Source organism: Octopus bimaculoides, chromosome 16 (assembly GCF_046866305.1).
Source record: "Octopus bimaculoides isolate indiv1 chromosome 16, ASM4686630v1, whole genome shotgun sequence".
Lineage (NCBI taxonomy): Eukaryota > Metazoa > Mollusca > Cephalopoda > Octopoda > Octopodidae > Octopus > Octopus bimaculoides.
In genome coordinates, this window is record NC_142943.1 from 16,536,993 (window position 1) to 16,548,943 (window position 11,951).

The window sequence follows — 11,951 nt, forward strand, 5'->3', positions numbered from 1 at the left end:
ATGATACACATATATGTATGTATGTATGTATGTATGTACGTACATATGTATGTATACACACACACATTTACATAAATACACACATACATATCGTCATAAATACATAATATATACACAGCATTGAAAATGAATGTGTTGTATGTGTGAATATTTTCTCAGACGTATACTATTAGGAATTAGTTTTTTTTTTTTGAGGCATTTCATTACATTCTATTTTCGTTTGCAAAGTACTCTCAACTTTGTTATAGATTATAGCCACAGATTTGTCCAATAGTATGCAATGCTTTTCAATGAAATACATATTTCCTTGCAGCGTTGTTGCTTTAATCATTTATCTACCTTCATTCTGTTGAGTTTTTTTTGTTTTTTTTAATATTAATGCTCGCCTATAAAAATGGTACCGGGATTATCATTGCTTGATGCTTCTAAGTTACTAAACGATTATCACCATTTGCACAAATAATATTTGTGGTACTAATACATTCGAAACTAGCACAGCACTACTATCACAGGTTTCAATATGGTTTAAAGGTTCATGTCGACACACTGCAGATTCCAACTATTTAGTTGCAGAATCTAATAGACACTGAGGTAAATTTATATTTCAGATACCTTTGTGCTCATCAATATATCGCAACTTCCAAATATGTTTGTAGAGATGTTGTAGTTATTAATGTATTTTATGATGTCTGATGTTTTTATCCATATTTTCATTTTCTTAAAAATAGTAAGAGCCTCTGACTTGGTGACGACTAATCTAAAGAATTATATACGACTTAGTTGAAAATCGCATTAATTCTTCATTAAATTGTATGAAAATCCACCTTTCAATATTCTCACTGATGTATTATGTAAAGCACACGCACGTGCGCGTAAAACCACCATATACATGCATAAATGCATATATACATATGTGAGTATGGGTATGTATAAGGCCACACATATGTGCATTGATATATCCTTAATGAGTGTGTCTGTGTGTGTAATTTCTCTCCTTCAAATGTGAATGTACGTGTGTATGTTTGTGTGTGTGAATTTTATGTAAACATATATTAATAGAATAGAGTCACAACTATTTGAGGCTAAAAGCGTGCGGAATCCGATATATTTTTGTATATAGACACTCAATGTTCGCAGATGGCAGTTTTAATCCAAAATAAGTAAGCATGCAACTACCAATATTTGAAGCGTGAGCTACAGGTATATCGATCTTTCAATGTTTTCTTCCAAGCAATAGAGAATAAGGGATACGGTAACAATCGCAATAGCAGTCGTGTTGAATTCAACAGCCTGAATAAAATGTTGAGGACAGGCTTTTATTCTAACATATTTGTGCTCATTGTAAGAGATTGGTAATTTTTTTTTTTTTTTTACTTTTAGTAGTGACTGATGTTCAGTGAAGACGCAATGACTGTTAAAACGTAAAGTAATTTATAACCTTTTCACATATCAACAAGGCACATTTCGATTGATGTTTTCATTCTCATCTTGATATTTCATTTTACATGTGACTATTTAAAGCCCTTTCCTCATAAATGAAAACAAAATAATGTTCCTTTACTGATTTTCTTTGGGAAATGTTTGTTTTTATAAGACAGCAGTTTATGAGAAACTTTTCACCTTACACAGATGCTTCACTCCTTTGTCTCTTTTTCTTCTTCTTATTGTTTAATATAATCAATAGGCTAAAGAAATTCCGTTAAAATTGTTTATACAACCGTTGACAATATCCTAATACTAGAACTAAATACTGAGAACAAACATCTTGCATTTATATCAGTCGCAACGAAACTATCTTACTGACAGAATTAGAGAAGAGTATAATTTAAAGTCGAACAGTAATAAACTTGGTTGTTTTTCTTGCCACTATATTAAGTCTGTAGGCTTGCGTATATCATTTTTGTGAACTATATTGTCTCAGGATGTAAAGCTAAACCAGACAATGACATATATTCGAAATATAGATTTCTATATATAGTGACATACGCATTATATATTCACTCGTACAGCACCTAAAATATTTTAAAACGACTTCAGTTACTCTTACATAAATGTTTGATCATATCACATACGCGGGCACTCAAATTTCGCCATATAATCTTGCATTTAAGTGTGCATAGACTACAGATTTTTCTGATATATTAACAATAGGAAGGTAATGAGATCTAGCGAAAGTAAACTATCATTAACATTATAAATTGTAAATTACTTTTTCTTAGAATGAACTGGTAAAATTTAGCAAAAATTCACGTAGTTGTTATCTAGATTGACTTTAATTTTACTAGTTTGTTTAATTTACTTTTCTTTCTTATGCTATTGCTTTTATTTTTACTCATTTCACTCTCATAGAATTATTACGAATATTCATATTGCTTTGAAAAGAATTGCAGGATAATTCGTTATCGCGTTAATTAAAACTGTAAAGAAAAAAAAGCACTTTTTAATTATTGTTCAACCCAATGCCTTGGTTTTCAAAATTTTCACAAGATTTCACAACTGTCACCTTCATAATCATTATGTTGTTTCAGTCATTATTATTGCTATTAATGTCCTTATTTTTCTGTAGCGGATGGATAATTCTTCAACTTTTATGTATTTCTTCTTACACTATCTCGTTTAAGAAAGACAGAGGAGGAATAGTAGTAGATTATTTATGGTATACAGTGTATACGAATATTTCCTTACACGCTTCTGGTAAAGTTAGAAAAAAGTAGTGTGCTGCAATTTTAAGCGATGTGAAACAGTCTGATAATGCTAGAGAGATTGCTATTGAGAGTAGAAGCGGTCGGCATAGATACACAACCTAAATTGTCGTCTGCGCTGCTCCAGCTAAGTTCTTATTCCTTCTTTCTCTCTATCAACTTAGTCGCCGCCGCCGCCGCTGCTGCTGCTACTGCTGTAACCACAACGTCGACGACAACGACCATAATCACAACGACCAGCAGCAGCAGCAACACCACCACCATCTCCATCGCACTACACTACATCACCACCACCGCCGCCATCACCACCACCACCACCGCCACCACCACCACCACCACCACCACCACCACCACTACTACTACTACTACTACTACTACTACTACTACAGTAAACACCACCACCACCAACAACAACACTACTACTACTGCTACTGCTGCTACTACTACTACTACTACTACTACTACTACTACTACTACTACTACTACTACTACTACCACCACCACCATTACCGCCATTACCACCATCGCTGCATTATGCGCTTTAACTCTCTTATCCTGTTTCCTTGCCCTTAACTGTTCCTCACCTGTTTGGTGCGTTAAGCCCCGAATCTGCAACCCGTATATTTAGAAAGAAATTTTTTTTAACAAAAGCGATACATTATATTCCATATAAACGCATATATTATGTGAACATATGCATATATACGTAAGTGTATGTGTATGTGAGGGGTGACTGCACCTACATACATACATACATACATACATACATACATACACACGTACATACATACACACATACATACATACATATGTGCGTATGTGCATATATGTATATATACATATATATATAAAAACATAAATGTGAGTGTGTGTGTGTGCGTGTGCGTGTGCGTGTGTGTGTAACAAAACAAACATACACGCTATCACCGTTACTACCAGACCCTTTTCTACTTTACCCAGGTATGTTTTTCCTTTGCATTTTCTCACAGAAGCACTTACCACCACCTCTAACAATTGCCATTGATCTTGTTCACCTCCACTTTATTGTTTATTATTTTAATTTTCTTCTGTTACTTTCACTGTTCATAACCTCGTAACTCCGCTGCTTGTCTTCAGTTTGTCGCTACAGCAATGTCTTCTAGCCACAGCTTGTTGCTAAAATCATTTCTGTTTTCCTTCTTATTTGACTATCCTTGTTGCTAATACTATTATTATTATTATTATTATTATTATTATTATTATTATTATTATTATTATTATTATTATTATTATTATTAAAACTAAATACTACTGTTAGATAAATATCTAAAAATTAGTTGATTTTGTTCTTTTGATTTTTACTAAAACAAAAAAAAAAGTACTTATTGAAGAAAAAATTTAACATTTTACGTTATATTAAGTAAAAAAAAAAAGTAAGTTTTGCACTTATTCTTTTATTTATTTCAGGCCTTTGATCCTTTCCTTACCTGATGCTTACCTGAAGCTTGCTTCTACATTTCCAAATAATAACATCCATTTATTTGTCTCACTTACACGTATTTTATTTCATAATTACCTTTCCTTTTATCATTTGTTAGTACTTTTTTGAGGATGTGTTCCCTTAGAGATAGTTCTAATTGCTATTCCAGTTCATATTACTATGCTAGTTCTTATTGCTATTCCTCTAACATACACAGATATGGTTTATGCATGTTGTAGTCGTGGACATTTTACACTGCCACTATTTCTCACTCGAAAGGCACCTTCTCCCCACGACTCACCAACATATTCCCCATTATATATTAACCAGTGCAAGTGTATCTGCTGATATTGCAACCACTATATAACACCCCAAAAGGATTCTTTGCGACACTTTAATCATACCGACTGCAAATATTAAATTAAACATTTACCTGACTATACATATCACGCACACATACATGCTCATACTTTCATAGGCACACACGCATATACACAAACGCATAATCGCAGAACCAAGTTTAATAAGTATAATCATAACAATACATACATACGTATGTACGTACGTACGTACACAGGGGTACATACATACGTGAAATAATAATAATGATTTCTTTATTAATAATAATAATAATAATAATAATAATAATAATAATAATAATAATAAATACCAATCAAATATATCAACGTAAAACTTCATACACACACTTCTGGATGTCTTGGTATGCCCACACCTTGTTTCTATTTAGTCCCAGGTAAAGCATTGATTGAGCAAACGTATAATCAAAAGCATTTCATCACACACAACCATACCATCAGTTTATATATAAGGGACTATGTTGTCCAATGAGTCCTTAAAACAGTAAGGTGTGAAGTGAGGGATTTTCGCTGCCATTTCTAGCAAGTCGCGAGACCACGCAGCAGCTCCCTCGTTGACTCTCATGCGCATAAATATAATTATAAGAATGTATGTGTAAATGTTAAAACGTTCATATACATGACTGCGCATATATACACACTGTTAGATCTATTAACCAATTTGTGTTTAGAACATTCGGAAATACCTATTTTAAAGTTGCACGTTCGTTTTGTTATTTCCTACAATTGTTTCACCCATTTCGATTATTTTTTTTTACAATATTTCTTTACATAAGCATTAAATGAACAGCAATATACACACGTACGCACACACGTACATAAACATTCCCACACACACACACGCGCGCGCGCACACATACAAACACATGCATGCATGCATATATTCATGTACATACCTACATATTTGTATATATGTATGCTTTATGTGTATCTACACAGTACTTCAAAACTTTATTTAAGACAATCTATGTTTAATCCCTCTCACCTGTTTAATTCTGAGCTTACTTCGGTTGATAAGAGCTGCCCTTCAATTATAGGCCGTAGTGAAAAAAAGAACAAAAAAAAAACCAAAAAAAAAACCAAATCGGAATACTGTTTCACCATGGAAAAAAAAAATGAAAGTATAAAAGAAAAAGAAAAAAAGGCGGGGTGTGGTATTTGGTGTAATAAAACATCTGTGACTATCTAGGATTGTAGTTACTTCATAAATAGAATATTGTTGCTTCTAAATGCTACACACCGTTCATCAAAATCATTCCAGGAGACGTTATATATTCGTCTTATAACTCAACCGGTATCTCCATTACATATAAGGATTTCGTTTCTTATTAAGTGCAAGAATAAAACTCAAAGGCTCTTGGAGGATTTTATTGTTTTTCTATATACTCCAATATCATCGGCATTCAGTTGTATGGTTTATCTCTACGTAACAATATTTATGGATTATTCCTTTCATACGATATACCAGTATTACGTGTAGACATATAGCATTAAAAAAGAAGGAAGGTAAATCGGAAGAACAACTCAAACGCAGCGTACTAACAAATACAAGCGCACACCGATTATTCTCTTAGGCACTTGTGCGTAAGCATGTCATTTCATTCGTACATGCGTATATTCTACATTTTATACATACATACATTCATACATATATACATACATACATAATACATTCATGTACACACACACGTACACACACACGTACACACACACACACACACACACACACACACACACACACACACATACGCTCACATAAAACATGAAAGATGAAACGTCGGTCAATTTGTAAATTGTTTGCAGTAAATAAAATATACCTAGCCCGTCTTTAACAGTGTCTTCAACATTGAGTTAATTACTCTATGATCATGGATTTCTTTTTCGTTCATCTATCTACCTAACTACATACCTATCTATCTATCTATCTATCTGTCTATCTATCTATCTGTCTATCTATCTATCTATCTATCTATCTGTCTATCTGTCTATCTATCTATCTATCTATCTATCTATCTATCTATCTATCTATCTATCTATCTATCTATCTACTTACCTTACCTACCTACCTACCTACCTACCTACCCATCTACCCATCTACCTGTCTGTCTGTCTGTCTGTCTGTCTGTCTGTCAGACTGTATCCATCCATCCATCCGTCCGTCCGTCCGTCCGTCCGTCCGCCTGTCTGTCTGTCTGTCTGTCTGTCTGTCTGTCTGTCTGTCTGTCTACCTCTCCGTCCATCTGTCTGTCTGTCTATTTTTCTGTCTAAGTATATACGTGCATGTATATGTGTATATGCATCTATGTATATGTGTGTGTGCTTACATGTCTACATTTTATATAAATATTGCAGTTTTGATTGCTTCAATTTTGTGCTTATTGTTTTTCTATATCCCGTGTTTCTATATACTCTGAACATTTGCTGTTGCTTAGCGAAATGCGAGACCATTCCAACTTTTCAGAGGCATATCTTGCTCTGCAATATCCAGTGTCTTTCCTCTAAAATGGTAGGGTGTAATACGAGACATTTGGCTGCCATTTCGAGCAGATCAAGTGATCGCATAGAGTAATGGTTCTCAACCGGGGTCTATGCAAGATTTTGTTGTTAAAATTTATGTGTAATAAATTGGCTCTGCTTTTAAGTACACAAAATATTTTAACAATTTTTTTTATAGAATTCCCTATAATATCTAATTATAGAAATATTATAAGATTTTTTTAAAACATTGAATGGCTATGAGGGTCCACCTGGATAAAATAGGAATGAAAGGGGTCCAGGAGTAAATACTGCTTGAGAACCACTGGCATTGAATCACCGTTGTTGGTGCGTGAAGAAGTTGCTGTTTAGCCCTAGATCAGCTAAAATTGAACAGAAATATGAAAAAGACATTCTAGCCATGGTCATCCATCTGAGCTTCAAACGTAGGATAATTTAGTTCTAGATGCTCTACATATATCGTCCATTTTTAAAGATGGTTGGGTGTGATTTGAATAACATTTGACTGCTATATCTAGCAAGTATAATGTCCACATAGAGGCTCACTTCATGACTCGTCTTCAGAGATGTGTAGGTATGGGTATGAGAGACTGTCAAAATGAAAGGAAAAGGTGAGTGGGTGGTACCTTCCTAATTATGCAGAATGTCTTCATATGGATAATTTCTGTCTACCTGTCTTCCTGTTTGTCTGTCTATCTATCTTTCTATCTATCTATCTATCTATCTATCTATCTATCTATCTATCTATCTATCTATCTATCTGTCTGTCTGTCTGTCTGTCTGTGTCTTCTGTGTCAGCTAGTTATCTCTGCTTGCCGAATTGCCTGTCTTGTCTAGCGTTGTTGATTGCACCTGTTCAACTCTGATTGAGCAGACTTATGATCCAAGTTATTTCAACCATGACCCTTCTTTAATCCATACATAGTCTAACTAGGAATCATTAAGTGCATTCTTCCATTTTGAAAGCAATAAGTGTATGCTTTTGAGTGAGATTTCGATATATAGCAGGTTGAGGAGCCGGTAGAAGAACTCCGTCATTGGCTCGGTATAGTTAATTGTCTATATAGAAAAATGTGTTCTGGCGTTTATATCGAATCCAAGACGAAATTTTAAATATTTTGTGTTAAAGAGGTGTGCTTTGTGGTTTGCTTTCGATTCTGTTGTCATAAATTTAAGTCTCTCCCTAATGAACATTCCTACAAAAATCCAAGAACTCATTTAAGCTGTGACACTATGTGAACACATCTGCTCACATTCTATAGTCAAACCTATACCATTTACATTGCGTGAGTCTGTATCATTAAATCGTTTGGGCAGCAACAACCTGTACAGTGAAGTAAAATTTTTATTGTAGATAATCAATATTTTCTTAATATTCAACTGGAACGCGAAACGGTTTGGTCGAGAAAATATCACTGCTTATTGACATCTACATCAAAGAATAATATCCATTTGAAATATATATTCCAGAGGCATATATATACAGTCTGCTATGATAAATTATGTAACCATTTCAGATTATTTACTGTCTGCATTTAAAAATATGCTGTCTGTTTCAGAAAGCCTTGAAAGCATTGGGCATACACGCATATGCACGCACGCACGCACGCACGCACGCACGCACGCACACACGCACTCATACACGACACACTCGCGTGCGCGCATACGCGCACACACACGCAAACGCACACACACACACACACACACACACACACACACACATTCGTGGCACTCCGTCGGTTGCAATGACGAGGGTTCCAGCTGACCCCGATCAACGGAACAGCCTGCTCGTGAAATTAACGTGCAAGTGGTTGAGCACTCCACAGACACGTGTACCCTTAACGTAGTTCTCGAGGAGATTCAGTGTGACACAGTGTGACAAGGCTGACCCTTTGAAATACAGGTACAACAGAAACAGGAAGAAAGAGTGAGAGAAAGTTGTGGTGAAAGAGCACAGCAGGGTTCGCCACCATCCCCTGCCGGAGCCTCGTGGAGCTTTAGGTGTTTTCGCTCAATAAACACTCACAACGCCCGGTCTGGGAATCGAAACCGCGATCCTATGACCGCGAGTCCTCTGCCCTAACCACTGGGCCATTTCGCCTCCGCATACATACATGCATGCATACATACATACACAGACACACACACACACACCCACACCCACACCCACGCACATATATATATATATACACGTACATACATATATATGTATGTAGATATTGTACCCGAAGAGAGAAGAGAGGAATATCTTCAATAGCTGTCCAAAAGCCCTGGGAGAGGAATGCTACTACTGCTGGAGGCATTGACTAGGTTTTGAAGGACATAGCAGACCCCATCAAAAGTGGGATTAACCATTGCAAGCACCTCCGCTCAATGAAGAAATTTATGAACTAGCGGCTGACGAAGACGCCAGCCGCTAGGTCCACCTCCTCGGCCTAATTGCAGCACCAAAAGATTGGGAGCTGAAAGTTGACCTAGGGGGCAGCTGAAATTCCTAGAAACTGCTGCCTCAAAATAGTTAAGGCTGGTTATGTGCTGATTACAGAAGCAGCTAAGGATGTGGTTCTGTTAGAGCTCTCCGTCCTTGGGAAGACCGCAGCAAAGAGGCAAACGATAGTAAGAGGACGAAGTAAGGTGGGCTGGTGGAGTTATGCCAAAGCAATGATTAATAAGCGGATCCCACTGAGGTGGGACGCAGTGGGTTTGCAGGCCAGTCTCTCTGTAGAGCTTATAACATCACTGGACCTGTAAGCAGGAGGCCATCAGGTTAGGTGTGGCGGCAGTAGGGTTACCTCAAGATAGCTGTGGATCAGGAGACTTGTGCCCGGGAAGAGACAGTGCCATCTGGACACAACTGGGACTTGTACAATCCCAGTTGGGTCGGTTGAATGAGGGTGTCTGATATTGACAGACTCAAAAGACCTAATGACCACAGGAAGCATCACTGATGATTCTTCCAAGTGTGTAACAGGATGATGTATGGAAAAACAAATATAACATGCATATATGTATATGTGTATATATATACATGTGTGTGTGTGTGTGTGTGTGTGTGTGTGTGTGTGTGTGTGTGTGTGTGTATGGATAAGATCCAGGGATCGAGGTGTAAGAAGAAAGTTAGCTTCAAGCAATCTGTAGTAAATATAAAAAGCAACTTTCAGGGACAATAGTGGTTTATTGAGACAAAAGGTTGTGGATTTTTTTTCTTTTTTCGCATCGAAGTACGATAAACTGAAAAAAGTTCTTTTTATATTTCACGGTAGGCGACCATAGTTGCCGGGTGTGCGAATAAGAATTCAAGAATTAAGTGATAGAATAGATAAGATCCGGGCTACATATGTTTCATAGCAAGCGGAACCTCAGACATGGTAAATATTCAAGCGAGGTGTATAACGCATGTTACACTTCAGGCCAAGGATATCACGATTAAATGAAAGTTTACATTGTCGCAAGTAGGTACATATTAACCTATGGAAGATTCAGTCAATGGGGTACATGTTAACGCAGTGCTGTATTTAATAACAGTAGGTTAACATGTACCACAGTGAGGTACATGTTAACAGATGGAATATTCAATCAGTGAGGTACATGTTAACACATGGAAAATTGAATCAGTGAAGTACACGTTAACAAAGTGAGGTACATGTTGACAGTAGGTTAACATGTACCTCACTGTGACAATGAAAGCTTTCATTTAATCAAGCTGCCGTTGGCCTGAAGTGTAGCCTGCGGTATACACCTCGCTTCGATATTTACCACGTCTGAGGTTCCGCTCGCTGTGAAACATATGTAGCCCGCATCGTATCTACTCCATTCGTTAATTCTTGTATATATATGTGTGTGTGTGTGTGTGTGTGTGTGTGTGTGTGTGTAAATGTGTGTATGTGTCAGTGTGCGCGCGTATGCGCGTGTGTGTATACATCTTTTATCTTTTACTTGTTTCAATCATTAGACTAATGTACTCATATTTTTTAAAGCCTGGTACTTATTCTATCGACTCTTCTACCGAACCGGTAAGTCACGGGGTCGTAAACAAACCAGCAAGCGATGGTGGGGGGACAAACACACACACACTCACACACAGACACACACACATACACACACACACACACGCATACACACAAATGACGAGCTTCTTTCAGTTTGATCGGCCCGAGGATACAATAGAAGACACTTGCCTAACTGCCACTTCTTACCACACACCCACGCCTGCGTCTCACCCTATCTGTCTCTCTTTTTTTATGTGTGTGTGTGTGTGTGTATTAAATGCATGTCTGCTCATAGAGTGACCAGCTGTTTCTCACCCATATAACCGGACTTATATTTAACTTTTAGAGTGCGTCTCTTTTTCGGATATATGATCCACTGACGAAATATATGTATATATATACATATACATATATATATATATATATATATATATATATATATATATATATATATATATATATATATATATATATATATATATATATATATATACATGTATATGTATATGTATATGTGCGCGCGTGTATATATATGTATATATATATATATATATATATATATATATATATATATATATATATATATATATATATATATATATATATATTTATACATATACACACATACACATAGGGTGCAAGAGGTATCAGTGTACATATTTGGTAGTTTCATAAAACAACTCCAATCTAACAAAAATCAAATGTATTTTAATAAAAGTTTGTGCTCTCTTTAAGCTTTCTTATAAGCTTGTTCTATGAATCAACCTTCTGTTTTGATGACTGCTTCAATTTAGTAGAAATTATTAACATGTCTGCTGTAAATTGTCCTTATTAATTTAGGACGTCACTTGGAAAATGACGACTTAGAGTGAGGATGTCGATTAGTCTCCCTTTCAACAACTCTCCAAATGACTTAAACCTAGCGAGT

The 11,951-nt window shown here is 36.0% G+C and overlaps 1 protein-coding gene across 24 annotated transcripts in view; it reads left to right on the forward strand.

The window, feature by feature from the left end:
* Positions 1–297: 297 nt before the first annotated feature.
* LOC106871424 (poly(rC)-binding protein 3) overlaps positions 298–11,951 on the forward strand; it is a 488,151-nt gene continuing 476,497 nt past the window's right edge. For 14 of the 24 annotated variants that reach the window (XM_089364203.1, XM_052973822.2, XM_052973824.2 and 11 more), the window contains exon 1: positions 992–3,662. The gene's annotated coding sequence lies outside the window, so the exon portion shown is untranslated. Of the gene's footprint in view, positions 592–991; positions 3,663–11,951 lie in introns of those variants that run through there. The other 10 variants (XM_052973806.2, XM_089364192.1, XM_089364186.1 and 7 more) reach the window with 10 other exon arrangements.